At 34.2% G+C, this 15,218-nt stretch overlaps 1 protein-coding gene across 5 annotated transcripts in view; it reads right to left on the bottom strand.

The window, feature by feature from the left end:
• LOC117435441 (suppression of tumorigenicity 18 protein-like) overlaps positions 1-15,218 on the bottom strand; it is a 109,790-nt gene that overhangs the window by 50,002 nt on the left and 44,570 nt on the right. Inside the window, exon 1 of one of the 5 annotated variants that reach the window (XM_059016794.1) lies at positions 9,030-9,196. The exons of the other annotated variants lie outside the window; for them this stretch is intronic. The gene's annotated coding sequence lies outside the window, so the exon portion shown is untranslated. Of the gene's footprint in view, positions 1-9,029; positions 9,197-15,218 lie in introns of those variants that run through there. 5 annotated transcript variants of the gene reach the window in all.

A 15,218-nucleotide genomic window follows, 5' to 3' on the forward strand; every position in this document is an offset into this window, starting at 1 on the left:
TTGTGTTATCAGGAATCTAGAGCCAAATGCATACTGTCAGTTTTTATTGAAGTTACAGTAACACTGAAATCAAATTTAAATTAAAGAACAATGAAAAGTATTATACATTTAAAAGTACTGTGCATTTTATGGAAAATACAGCAGTAAGTGAATGTTTTAAAAGCATACATTGCAAATGAACTACACTTGAAACCTGCATGTCCCATTCTGATCAAGCCTGGTGTTCTCAACATCAGGTTATTGAGCAAATCAGAAACACTGATGACTTGCACCCAGTTTGCTGTTCATAAGCCTGTACTATTGAATCCATTTTTTTTAGAATGGTTGACAAAGTGTTTGTTGAATGTTGAAATCTGTAGCAGCATCTTTCTTTTTCTTGTATGGTGGTGCATTATCAACCACTTTAAACACCTCTACTTTCGTCTGCAAGGATAGTGCACATTTTTGCATGAGCACTATGACGACTCAAAATGCATCGATCTGTAGTCCCCAAACAGCACTATAATACAGTACAGAGGCCCTAATGTGGATGCAACATTTCCCAATATCCTTTGCACTCAGGTGTTCAAACTACAGCGTTTCTTTGTATTCACATTTTTCTTCCCTGAGAGGGCTCCAAAATAATTTGTACTAACACGCAATTCGTGCTAAGTGAATTTGTATTAAACAAAGTCATTTACAATAAGCAACTGCTAAATTGTGCCTGGACCTTGTAGATTATTCATACTATCAGGAAATGTGTCTAGTCCAAGTTCATTTTAACAAGAATTCACAGAAGGAAAAACTACTTTGATGAAGGTAAGGGGAATTACATTTTAAGTGTTGGGTTATTCCTTGGTTGATTAGCAAAAACAGAACAAAATAAATGGCCCTGATATATTACTGTGATCATTGTAAAACTATTAAAAAATGTATTTCAATATACATGGCAGTGTGTAACACACGTATCGGTATTGTTTTTTGTAATTTACCCTGATATTAAACAAAGCAACACCAAAAAAAAAAAAAAAAAAAAAAAACACGAGAGTGAGCAGATGGTCTTTATCGGTCCAGAAATAAATGTTCTGCAACTGGTATGTTCTGCAACAGTCATGACTAGATAAGAGTTTATTGTAATTACTGTATAAAACTATGTAGAAAAAAACAATGAATAAATAAAGATCTGGTGAGTAATCAGTGCAGATATGCTTTAGGCCTGTTTATATTTTTATAAGTGCTACTCTTTGTAAAATTTAATCAGTTTCTCTTGAATTGAGTTTGGGCAAATTTGTAAATGTACTGTGCAAGGTCAGTGTCTCAAAAAGCGTTTTTTTTTTTTTTTTTTTTTTTTTTTTTGCAGCAGAACATTGAAAGAAGGGTTAAAAATGGAATGTATTTAATTACGGAATAAATGGAATTATAATGCGCCTGCAGCAAGTTTTCCTCCTTATTTATTAAGCCAGCTGATAGGCCAGGTTTGATGAGACACTTCTGGTATAATTGAGTCATCACACAAAGAGGGTTTCTCGCATTCAGAGTGGTTTTATCAGCAGCAAACAGACCTGATTACTGGCAATTACACTCTGATCTGGGGATGGGAGAAAAAAGGGTGAATGTGCGGGGTAGCTTCCGTGTTTATAGTTTACCCAGGAATAATTTCCACATTCATTTCACATGCTAAGTGTTTTTCATTTCAGCATAATAAAGCATAAACAGGGCGAGATGGTACAATTTACTTTAACATTTCCTTGTAATGAATGTGTAAGTGCACTGCAACTGAAAATAATTATAGATGAAACATATAAGCAGTTTGCCTTGTTATAAACAGCATGCCCTTCCTTTGTGGCATAATTCAGAAATGTATCAACTAAATTGTCTGAAATAAGTATTAATACCAATTATGCATGCATAATTGGGGAATAATAAATACAGGATTAAAAAATAAACATCAACAAATAGATAAAGTGAATAACTATTTTATTTTGTAAATAAAATACAGTGGGTTCACACAGTCTGCTTGCAGTGAGTCACTGTATAGTGTATGCACATCTGATGAGGTCATATGACAGGGTAGCGTCACAACCCAGGCTGGCTACTGGCAGGAATTAGGCCCAGAGACAGAAAGCTGCAGTTTTAAGCATGTTTGCGTATGACTATTTAACAAAATAAACACGGCACGAGGGCCAAAATAAAAGGTTTAAACAAAATAATAACTATATGTCAGCTGGGCATTAGCCTTCACTACCACATTGCTAAACCACTACCAGTTTGATAAACAATACAAAAATCACAGCACTCACTCACTCACTCACTCACTCACTCACTCACTCACTCACTCACTCACTCACTCACTCACTCACTCACTCACTCACTCACTCACCAACCAAACTCCTCCAACAAACAAAGGATTTATGGATTTTTTTTATACAAGTGGCCACTCCCCAATTAGCATCAATTACCTAACTGGGGAATGGCCACACCTGTGATTGCTGGCAGGGACAGATTTAACCTCATCCCTGCCAACCTTACATTCCCACACACACACTATTTACAGCAGCAGGGCTTCTGTCCTGCCACAGGTCACATCACAAGATGTGGTAACACCGTAACCTATGATCACTATAAAATACAGAACTTATGGTCAGGAGCGCCAGATGGCATTTTTTTCTATGTGTAAATGGTATTGTAGGTGAATAAATTACAATGTACATTTTGGTTAACATTTCAACAAACACATGCCCAACATCAACAACAAAACTTATTTTCACTTAAGTACCAATTATCAGACCAGTATAGACTTTTGAACCTTGCCTTCAAGTCTGTAACAAAAACATTCCTATTTCAGTCCAGGGTGATACATTGCATTTTGGTGTTAAAAGGGATGTAAAGGAAATTACATGATTACAGTACTAAAGGCCTGGTTTCATAAGAGATTTATTGAGATTTTGAGATTTTTTTTTTTTTTTGATCTTCAGGGCAACTGTGATTTCTGAATTATAATTCCAGCTTTGCAGCATTCATGCCAAAAAACAGTGTTTTCTGATTATGACAACTGGGACTTTTAAACAGTGCTGCTTTTTTTATCACTTCCACAAAGCAGGACAACTTCATTAAAAACTGACATCAAGAATTCTAAAAACACAATGAAGACGAATGCTTACTGTAGACTCAATAGTTTGGTTTGATGGCATAACAACAGACAAGACCGGTTATTGGATGCACTTAGCAGAGAGTACATGAAGGAATCACAGGTTGACACCCTCACAATAGCCACTTATTAAATTATGTGTTCTTATTCCAAATAGTGTAATACTGGGGGGTTTAACTAGACTCAAAACAAACTGGAAACACTACGTCTTAGTAGGGTTCCATAACCCCAGTTTCTTAAATATTGATACGTTCTGAATTCACCATCGATGGATAAAATACTAGTTAATCATCAACCAAGTGATAAGTGAGTCAGAACTTGGCAATACAAACAGATGATTTAACTAAACTTTCCAATTAGAAAATGATTCAGTGCGAACAGCCAATCAGCTTCCATATATATTTTCTATTTTCTATTTTGCATAAATGCTCGCTGAAATGTTGAAGTGCTTAACTGTGAATTAAATTTCAAATCAATCCGCGCATAAATACCGTCTTTTTCCCTTAACATTCTAATCTACAACTAATCTGATAACATAAAAAGCTACTTAAACACTGATACCACGAATGTCAATTTTGATTTATCCGGAAACATATCAATACTGGAGTGGGTAAATTTGCCATCCTCACCGACTACAAACAATCCAGCTGCCGAACATCTGCAACAACAAATCCCCAGCACTAAAGCTAATAAAGAAAGACATATCAACGTACAGGAACATGAGCTTCAAAACTTGGAACTGCAAAAAATGAACTAAGAACAAGACAAGAAACTAAATGGTCAGTATCACTGAATAAGGGCAACTACTGTTCAGTTACTTTCTGACACTGGTCTAGAGGCAAGGGCAATCATGTCTGTGACAGGACAACGTAATGAAGGCTCAATTCGCAAAATATCAGAAGTTCAAGGTAAATATAGGTTTTAAAGTTTTTTTAAAGAGAAAATAAATAAATAAATAGTTTTCTAATAGCAAGAGAGCCCTCTCAATGCGTGCTTTACCGTGAGGTAGATGACCTTGACTTTCGTTAGCGCCCTCGCCTACGTCTCGAGATGCATAACTCCAGTCACAGTCATCTACCACACGGTAGAGCCCGCATTGACGGCCTCTATCGCTTAAATAGTTCAGTCATTTCATGGTGTGCTATTTCTGTAAGTTACACAAGCAACCCTTAAACTGTCTGTATACAAATCTTAAGCATAATACCAGATTTTCATGTGTTCATACCTGTTTAAATACTTATGAGAAACTAGTACTTTAAGTAACTAATATATTTATAACTGATATAAGTGTTTAGCATCCTTCTTAAAATATAGAACATGATGCACAGATTATGTTCTTATTGTGAACATGATAACTCCATGTAACAGGGGAGAGCTGTGCTGACTATCTGACGCATGCATGATTCTGCAGGAGGTCGGCAACCCCGGAGGATCCACCTGTCAATCATGGCAGTGACATGGAGAGGTTGGGTGAGGGTGTGTTGTCTCTCCCTCTCTGAGTGGTTGGGAGGCGGGCCTTGGGGGGTCGCTCGACCTATAAGAGCTATGCTTGCTATTCATTCATGCTTGCCATTACAGAAGAAACACAGTGACGCTGGGTTCGGAGGCAAGTGTAAACAAACCGAGGCAAGAACACCAAAAGCTGGAGCGAGAAAACAAGACAGGCAAGCACAGCTGAGGAGGACAGTCGCTATTAAAAATAATAGTAATTATTACGTACCTGAGCGGGATGTGTGTAGTTAGCTGTGGAAACCTGGGCAACTCCACAGAGTATAGTGAGGGAATAGCAAAGTGTAGGCTGAAGACCTGAGCCGTACGGCTAGCGGCGGTTGGGAACGCTGCAGAAACCAGCACCTTTTACTTTGTAGTTTTGATTACAGTGTTTTATTTTCCTTTTTCTTTGTGCGCTTTGTTTTGATTATTATTTCGGGCACCTGAATAATCCAATGATCTGTTGATTTTATACAAAAATATTAATTTAGTCCAAGATCATGTGGGCCCTCTGTATGTATGTTTTTTTTTTTTTTTTGTTGAAACACTGTGTGCCTTTTATGGTTATTTCCATTCTTTATCCTAAAAACACCCACTGTCATTCAAAAAGGACACTAATAAATCTATTGTTGTCTCAGCAGTAAAATGTTAATCCGGATACTTAGTTTTCAGCCCACACTTTTTCTATGAATACAAACAGGCAAGCTCCAATTACAAAACAATCTTGATACTGGTTGTACTTGAATCTGTTCCAGTGCTTTAGGCCCTCTAAAGAAGAAAGTTTATCACGACAGCAGTTTTTAAAGAACCAGTGATTTAACACTGATTCCTAATCAGATTGTACAGAAATGAACAGCTCGCATGGCAGCTGTACTTTTCCCAGGGTTAATTACCTTTTACTGCTCTCTCCTAATGAGTCAGCTGTTCCTGTCATTAAACAACTACACTTTGTTCATTTAAGCATCTTCATCGTGAACAAATACAACTGATATATGTTTACTTTATGAACAATATGGGTTGGTGGGGGAGGGGGGGTAATCTCCATACAAAACAATATAGTGTATAAATATATATTTTTTCAGTTAAACTGAATTTTACAGTGCAGTGAACTAAGGATTGCTGCCAGATCTCCTTTGAAATGTGGGTCACATTAGACCTCTACTGCTGTTTTACTTTCAGCTGTAAGCCTTAATTTATATTGATGCAGATGGAAAATTGAGTTGCTTACTTACAAGAAGACAGTACTCGAATCAAACAGGGAATACAACCAAACTGGCAACATTCTGGGCCTGGCGAGGCTGCGACTTTATCTTTCGGGCCAATGTCTTACAAATCCTGATGAGGTCCGAGCAGCTCTCTTATGGGCTTCATTTAAGGGCTGTTGGTTCTAACCAAGACAAGATTGGCTCTCACACTGGTTTTCCTGGAAGGCTGATTCGTCATATTGAAAGGGGCCATGAATTGAATTTGGCTTTATAAAAACACTGGTTAAGAACTGTGAAATTTGAAAAGCTCAGTCAAGAAAACAGAAAATGTCCTGGGCTGTATGATATCAGAGCAGAGAATATTTTAAGTGATTTCTGCAATGTGTGATAAAATCCCTTGGCTACCTGGATTACACACCATAGTCCTTTAACTCATGCCAGTATGAATCCGTGTTAACTCAGATTTTCCTCTGACAGAAAAATTCCCAGTCCGAATAAGCTTAGTCGAACATAAGTATTTATAGGAATTAAAGAGGGCTATAATAGAACATTAAAGAGCCAGATAAAGTTTGTTCTTATTAAGGGTTTATTTTTTAGGGTTGAAGAAGTATTGCTCAGTAAACGTTGCCAAATATGTAGCGGTTCTGTAGTTATTTGCTGCTAAGCTGCAGTCGATGCAAATTAAAGCTTCATCTTCTTTTAAAAACAAAATCTTAAAATATAACATTTATTATGATCCATGATAATGAGTTTTAAAGGAACTGCTACCATAATGCAACTGGTTTATTTCAGTTTCTCATTACCTTCTAAACAGGTTTTGAGTTCACCTAAATAGATATATGTCTTGCAGTTGTCTAACACCTGCAACATCTCAAAAGTTCTTGTTTAATGTAAGGAACTTTCTACTCTGTCTTTATATACGACCGATAATAGAAACTTTAGGTACAGCTTACAGTATATAATTTGGCATTTGACCATATTGCATGCTAACTAAGCATGCTTGAAAATATGAAATATTAAAAAAAGAAAAACAAAACTGCATTTATGGAATCATTTAGAACAGCTGTAAATGCATTGATAAATAAATACACAAATGCATACAGTATATTCTTTTGGAGAATTTAAATGTAAATATAAGGTGAATAACGCAGCAATGGATGTAAGTCCCAGCTATCACACTAGTTTCATTCCCCCAACATTGCCAGTTAAGCCCTGACTGCATTGTGCTTAAAAGGTTAAAGGTTGGACAGAGAGTTTGAACCAAGCTTGCCAACTCAGCAGATGGTCCATGATTATGATTATATGCATCAATAAAATGAATAATCTTTAACAAAATGTAAATGTCTACTTAACTCCGAGGTTTAATAAAAAGACGGAAGTATGACATGTATTTTAACCCATCATAATCCACCATGATCCATGGCCACAGTACTGAATAGTTAAATATCAGATACAGTAATAATGAATTTACATAGTAACAGTATATTTTACAAATACATACGAAACATTGAAATATAAAAATATTTTGCTAATTTTACTAACACATTAATAGAGTACATATGCTTGATTATCAAATTTGTATTCAACACATTAATTAATTAACTTGCTTCAGTGCTTTTTTCTGCTGCAAACCTTTCACAGAGTAAAAACTGAGGTCACTATTTTGTCTGAAAAGCTAATGTTCAATGAATGCATGTTGCTTACAAATCTGTTATAAAGTGCTACTTTGCTGCCTTTACTTATACACAGCATGACCCGACTTTCTTTTCCTTGAGGGTACATTTACTTTTCAAATCCAGAAAAAAAGATTTTAACTGAAATACATGGATGGTAAGGATTTCACAAATACTTAATAGGGAAGGTCAACAGGTAACTACAATTAATTTTAGTAATAACGCTTACGCTTTTATTTACAACTCTATTTCTGTGTGTGGGCTTTTTTTTCCCCGTATTTATATAGTTTATATATTGCACTTTATATGATAACAAAAACATATTGTTGTCCTTAGTAAAGTTAATAATACAAATATCGAGGTTATACATTTGGAATTATTATTTTTATTATTATTTATTTCTTAGCAGACGCCCTTATCCAGGGCGACTTACAATTGTTACAAGATATCACATTATTTTTACATACAATTACACTGGGTTTTTTTTACACATTATTTTTACATACAATTACCCATTTATACAGTTGGGTTTTTTACTGGAGCAATCTAGGTAAATTACCTTGCTCAAGGGTACAGCAGCAGTGTCCCCAACCTGGGATTGAACCCATGACCCTCCGGTCAAGAGTCCAGAGCCCTAACCACTACTGCACACTGCTGAATACATAAGAAAACCCTACCCTTAATCCATGATGTGCATACCCGTTACATTGTAGACTATAAGGAAAGAGAATTCAATAACTTTTTTTTTTTTTCAGAAACAGAAGCTATCATCCAAAAAAGGTTAAATATCCACCAGATAGCAAAATCTCCAATGCTGCTAGAAAACATAATACAAACAAAGCTAACTTCCTGTCTCCATACTTTGCAAGCAGAACCTAAGGGACTTTATTGATTTCAGCTAGTAGTTTTTTCAACAAGCTTCACAGTGGTGCCTTAGAAATGTATCTGTAGAGTTACACAGTGGGACCTTTACTTTTATCCCAGTTACTTGGGAATGAATAATACAAAATTACGTGGTAGAAGAGCTAATAGATAACTGGATTAACTGTGTCTTCTTTCTGTTTGCTATTCCAGTGAACCTCTGATACAATAAAGGGGCACTTGGCAAAAGTCATGAACAAGCTTCATAAGAAAAGAAATGGGTCATTTTTAATTGTAAATAGCAATGTTTGTAGAGAGCAAAAGTCCTGCACTCTATTAAAAAAGAAAGTGTGAAACTTGAAATCGGTAGCTACTGTAACTATGTTCATTTGATGAAAAAAAATATGTATGGTCAAAATCATTGCTTTGTTTCAGTTTTGCGCAAACGCAGGAACAGTTCTATGTCCTTGTGATGTTTTATATAGTACACATTTAAACAGTAAATTAGTATTACTGTTTATTTTGCAAGTGATAGCTTCTTTAGCTGGTATAACCTTTCCATAATCTGATTATCTGTTTAACTGAGATAGACTCCGAAGCAAAGAAGACAGAAAAAAAAGAAACTACACAAATTAACATTTTCTACAGGGCAAAATTGTTAGCCTGACTTACCGTGTCCCTTTTAGCCTTTGTTCTGCCTTTCATAGTAACATCAAGAAAGCAGTGATGTAGAAGAAAACAGAGGTGGGGTAGGTTAGTCCAATGTGTCGCTGTCGCGTGGTGCGCGGGGACACTGTGTGATATTCTAGTGAGCTGCTAAGCTTTTTTTTGTGTGTAGCCTTTGTGTCATTCACTTAACGACCAATCTCATTAGCTGCCGGGGTACAATGGTCTGATACATTTTCTGTGTAAATACACCACATGGTGACCCTCAAGGTTAGACCTCTGAAGGTCTTTTTAATCACATAAAAGATAGATATTTAAAATAAATCAATAAAAAAAAGAACAGATTGCTTTCAAAAAAGGACTGGATTTTTTTTTTACACTGCAAAAAATACAAAATAATAGCAATACACTATAAAAAAAATATATATATATATATTCCTAGCCAAAATATAAGAAAGAAGTGTGTGCTTTATCAGGATCCATTTTAATAATATCATAGGTATAGCATCTTGTTACATAGAAATAGTTGTTAGAAATAAGAGTTGGCATTGTAGCCTTTGCTCCTTCAAGTTTGGAATTTGAAGGGGTAAAAAGTTAATGTTACAAAATGTGTAAGTTGAAATCTATGTTCTTATAAACTTAGTTGTTATATGTTTCACTATATCTGGTACTTAAAAATAAAAAATATTATTATTATTATTATTATTATTATTATTATTATTATTATTATTATTATTATTTAAGTCTTAAGAAGTACAACCTTTTGATTGAAAATTAAAGATATTCCATACCCAACATAGATCATTTTGTTGAGAATTGAAATCTTTGTTGGTATAGTTACTGTCTGAAAATCAGCCAAATACATAATAATAATAATAATAATAATAATAATAATAATAATAATAATAATAATAATAAAGTTATTTTATTCAATATCATAAAAAAAAATCTATCATTTAGCTGTCCAAAATACAGAAGATATTAATAATGCAAGAGTAGAAATGCTTAACATTTTATGTTGCACACATTTCTTTATTTTTCTGTTTCCCCCAGTGCTGTATTTTTGGTACAGTCCTTTAATTCCCTGCAAAATGAATTACTGAAAGTACTAGCAGCTATGACAGCTGTCCATAAGCATCAGGGACATGTCTATTGGCCAACTTGACCCTTGTTAGAAAACAAAAAAAGAATACAGCAGTCTGGGACTGCTGAGCGAGGTCACTGGAGATTTTCCAGACAAACGCAAGACAGGAAAAGGGGAGAATAAAAAGGACGGGCTCTGAATCTCACTTTAACAGACCGCACACAATCTGGGCTCCCACAGAACGATCTCTGCCTGACCGCTTTCTATTTATCCCTTATCAGTGTTTACCAACCGCTAGTTTTCTTTCATTCACACTGTGAGGCAGTTCTCTTACTATCAGTCAACAGCTGACACTGTGGAACAGCCTCAAAGGCAAGAGAAAGGGATCAAAACTAAACCAAAGCTGTTTAAACAATACAACAGAGGAAATAAATTCATAAATCCTAATTCTTCCCCAACCCACAAGGGTACAAGCAGATCCTTTATAGTTAGTCCAACAAACAAAACCACCGCCAGTGAGGTAACATTACAATAAAGGTAAATGCTAAAATGTAAAAAAAAAGGTCCATGTAATTTTAATTAGAAACAAAGCTTAAAGCATCTGAATGCCAAAAGAATAAAACTTAAATACTGTGTCATAATACTTTTAAAAGCTTACTGCCTTTGTGTTTTCTTTTTTAAGAAGCCTGTTCAATTTTAAACTGGCATAATTCTTTAGTTTTTTTGGAAGATTTTTCAAAAAGCAGGCCTTTTTTAAATCAAAACAAGTCAGCCTTCTTTTTACATCACTGGCTCCCCTGCAAAATGTTAAAAATTATACAATTTCCATTGTTTATAACTAATTTTATAAAAGAATTAGCTTTTTTTTATTTAAGAAAGAAACATAATTTACTGGAACATACAGTATAAAAACAAAGTTGAAGACACACAAATAATAATACACATTAAAGCCAAAATTACAATACAAACATATAATATTGTTTTTGTATATCATTATTTGGCGCATTTTGCAGTTGGTATATTCAATGTGTATTTTTAATATATATATATATATATATATATATATATATATATATATATATATATATATATATATATATATATATATATACACATACACACACTACATTGACAGATACATACCAGTGAAATTACATGAAGTGCAGGTAAAACTTTAGGTCACAGTTCAAGAGAATATGCCGCACATTGTTTGTTATGTTTTAGTGAATTACATCTTTATCTTTACCTCTAAAACACACATTAACAGCTATGAACTATTTTGCAGGGATACTTTTCTCCAAATGAAATAATTAATTTAATTTATCCTTTCACCAGCTGCTAGGCAGCAGATGGAACCATTTTGAAAACCTTGTTTGAATTCAATCCATAAAACTAATTTCTAAGGATTAGCTGAGTACAATTTCTATCAAGCACAGGTAGTGAAATAGGGTGTGGCTGAAATGATCTGACATTAAACATTGAACCACTTATTTGTTTAGATTTTTTGTAGACATTCTTTCTTTAGTCATTGAGAGATATGTGGCAGTAAGTAAGCACATTCTAGTCAGAAATTACCATAATGTGGCTCTGTTTCTATCATATAAAGAACAGATACATGTTTTATACAACTATTTGTAAACTCTTGGATGTATAATCTTTTGTTCCATAATTCAAAAATGTAATCTTTTAACCTATACATCTTTATGTTGTGACCTAAAACACAAAGATATATTGAATAATTCAGTTTGCTTGAACTGAGGTGTACTACTATTGTAAGTTGGAGACAGTTTACTTGAGTTTCTATAGCGAATATCTCGAAAATTATTTGAAACCAAAATCACATGCTCTACTGCTTTTAATGCCAAGCAGTATCAGTATCCATATCCTCTTTATCGACTGTTTCTTAAGCACAGGTTGCTCATAAAGAAATAACTACTGTATGTACACCTGAAACCTAGCCCAGAGTGCTATGCTTTACAGTATCATTATACAATAGGCAGGGACTGAATAAGCTACCATGGACAGCTCCTAGTATCAACTTCAGTGCTGCTCTCAACAGACAAGATCTGCATGCTGTGTGTCATTCTAAGATTAGAACTGCAAAGGAAATTAGAATTAGACTGAATTAGAAATGGTGAGGATTTATTTTTTATTTTTTTTTATGACAGGTAACTACTTGTTATGCATGGATACCCATCATTTGCAATATATCTTACAGCAGCTAACTATTAAAAAAAATATGAAAAACAGATAAACTTGCCAGCTTTTATTACAGTAATGTTAATGTTTCTTGCATATGTTGTTTTCTACAACTTATTACACTGCTAAATGTGAGCATGCATTTTGTAACAATGCTCTTGCTCTCATCCACCAATCTCTGTAGGTCTGTTTGAGCCCTGACATAAAAGAGATAGCACTGCAACTATGGCCATCTGGAAGAGATAGTCATGCCATTAGCAGACCAAAAAACAGCCTTCATCCTAACTGAAGCATATGAAGATAAAAGATCAGATATTTAGCAAATTATTAAAAAAAAGGCTTTCTGAAAAATGTTGCTTCCACCCAACAACTTTCTAAAGCACTTTGATTTGATTAAGAGTGTTTTTTTAAAAAAATGTTATTTATTGGTAAATATGCCAGGCCCCTATCTAAAAGATAATGTGTAAGGAATATGGGATAAAAGATTAAAACATGTTTTTGTTTGTGACGCAGGAAAACGAAATGAAATGAAAAAGACACATTAACAGTGAACAAAATCACCCTACACAATAAAAAAGTATTGATACCGATACAAGAAGGTAATCTTTCAAAAACATAGTTTGTGTGTATTGTTTTATATCCATTCATAAAGAAAGTCTATTTTTAGTTGATCAATTCATTCAACACTTTCTGCAGCTTGGACCTCCAAGCAAGCATGGAACAGCTCATGTTTTTTTTTTTTAACAAAACGCTAGAACTATTGTTTCCAACAGCAACGAGACAACACCATGACTGAACAAAGATCACTCTGGTAGAAGATAGTTATACAAATTAAATTCACTTATAAAGCTTTGAAAAGCCCCCTGCTTTTGTAGTGGGCTGCGCCTTGTTTTACTGTCAATAGGCACATTTTCTGTTTCAGTGAACTGAGCCAATAGTACAGTAACCAAGCTGTTTCTTATGTACACATCTGTAGTGAGATACAGTGAATTAACTGTGATGCAAAGAAAGGAAGAAACATCTCTAGCAAATGTATATTGAGTAATAATATCAGATTTCTTATATATATATATATATATTGAGAATGGAAAACCTTTCAAACAACATTACCATATTTTGCACTAAGCTGTTCTCAAGCTCCTTTTCCTGAAGTACTGAGAAGCCTTTATGAAGAAACTGTTTTCCCCAGGATAAGAAAACAATTGTATGAATGTAGTGTAAAATATTGTATATCACTCTTTGTTTCTTACTAACATTAAGGTAAAATAATGTAATTGTAAGTACTATATACAAGCAAATCACATTGTAAAAAAATAGCACTAGCTCCCAAAGCCACAGTACACATGCTTTTAAAGAGCTTTTGGTACAGCAAGTGTCTATTAAGTTGACTCAATATATTTTTTTCTTTTCAGTTAACAAAGGTCATTTATTGTATGCCTATAGTATCGAACATCTTAACACTTGTGCATATTTTGCAATTTTCAAATCAACTTACTGTCGGCTACTTTACACATTTTGCTTATTTGTAGTCTGTCACACATTTGGATTTGTGTTTGGTTTTGTTTAAGGCAGCCCAGCTGAGAACCACACAGCTTGCCAAAACCAAACTACAGATGATAACGTGACTAGCTCTTGTGTTAAGAAATCAACCTGTAGCTTAACTACTTTAGTGCTGATAACAAGTTTCTCCTGGTGCCCCCACCCCCCCAGTTCCCCATTAAAATGTTCAGCAAGTAAAAATAAAAAGCATTTACATCTCTAAAAATATACAGTAGATGCTCTGAAAAAGTCTAATTTCATCGGGATAAAGCTAATGTACAGTACAGTACTACTCCACTTTGTGACTTGTGATGATGCCTAACATAAACAGAACATCTGCTGAATGCATCCAGATAAATTAAGAGTTTGGCCGAGTTGATGCCTAACATAAACAGAACATCTGCTGAATGCATCCAGATAAATTAAGAGTTTGGCCGAGTTTGATCTGGATCTAGCCTGCTGTATAAAGAAAAACAAAAACTGATAAAATCCCAAAGTGAGTTGCTTATTATGACTACAGCCATTTCTATCTCAACTTGATTAGAGCTGGAGGAGGCAGTGAGGCAAGAAAAGTAAAGTCAGTTTGGTTTCATAAGTTATTGAAGGTCTAGGAGTGAGGTTACATTGTCCCCGGTTATGATATTAAGTACCCAAACGCTGCACAGGCTCTTGACAAGCTGTTTTGTTCCCCCACATAATACCCGTCTTACTGATTTGCTCATCTCTACTCCAACACTTGCTGTGAGTTTAATTCAGAGAGACAGCATCAAATATTATCTGGATGATTAAAAATAGGTCATGCTTCTTAAAAAACAGTTTGAGCCATGTAATCGCTTCAAAATGCCAAAATACAACCTGTAATGTTTGCCTGAAGTGGTTAACATTAATCAAATGCTCTATTGCTTCAACATTTCTGATTTAAATCATGCTTTTTTTTAAATATAGTTTTACAGTCTACAAAAATGAAACTGACCATATTTCACCTTTTTTACATCCACATATATATATATATATATATATATATATATATATATATATATATATATATATATATATATATATATATATAAAAATCTTTACACAAATGGTTAAGGTCCATTTCTCCCTATGCAGTGCAACAGAATCATACAGCTAGGAATGTTAGTTAAAAATCTTTGTAAATCAGTATTTAAAAGTAGTTTAACAGTATTTATGATAGACAACTTTAATCAAACTACGTTTTTTTTTCCATGTACATTTCAAAACAATCTGAATACACGACAAATAAATATTTTCCAGCTGAAACACTATATCATGTTTTAATTGAAGAGATTTTTTTAAAAATCTGTTAATCCTAAAAATCTCGAATCACACATGATAGCAAACACAAGCAG

Source organism: Acipenser ruthenus, chromosome 3, assembly GCF_902713425.1.
Source record: "Acipenser ruthenus chromosome 3, fAciRut3.2 maternal haplotype, whole genome shotgun sequence".
NCBI classification, from domain to species: Eukaryota; Metazoa; Chordata; class Actinopteri; order Acipenseriformes; family Acipenseridae; genus Acipenser; species Acipenser ruthenus.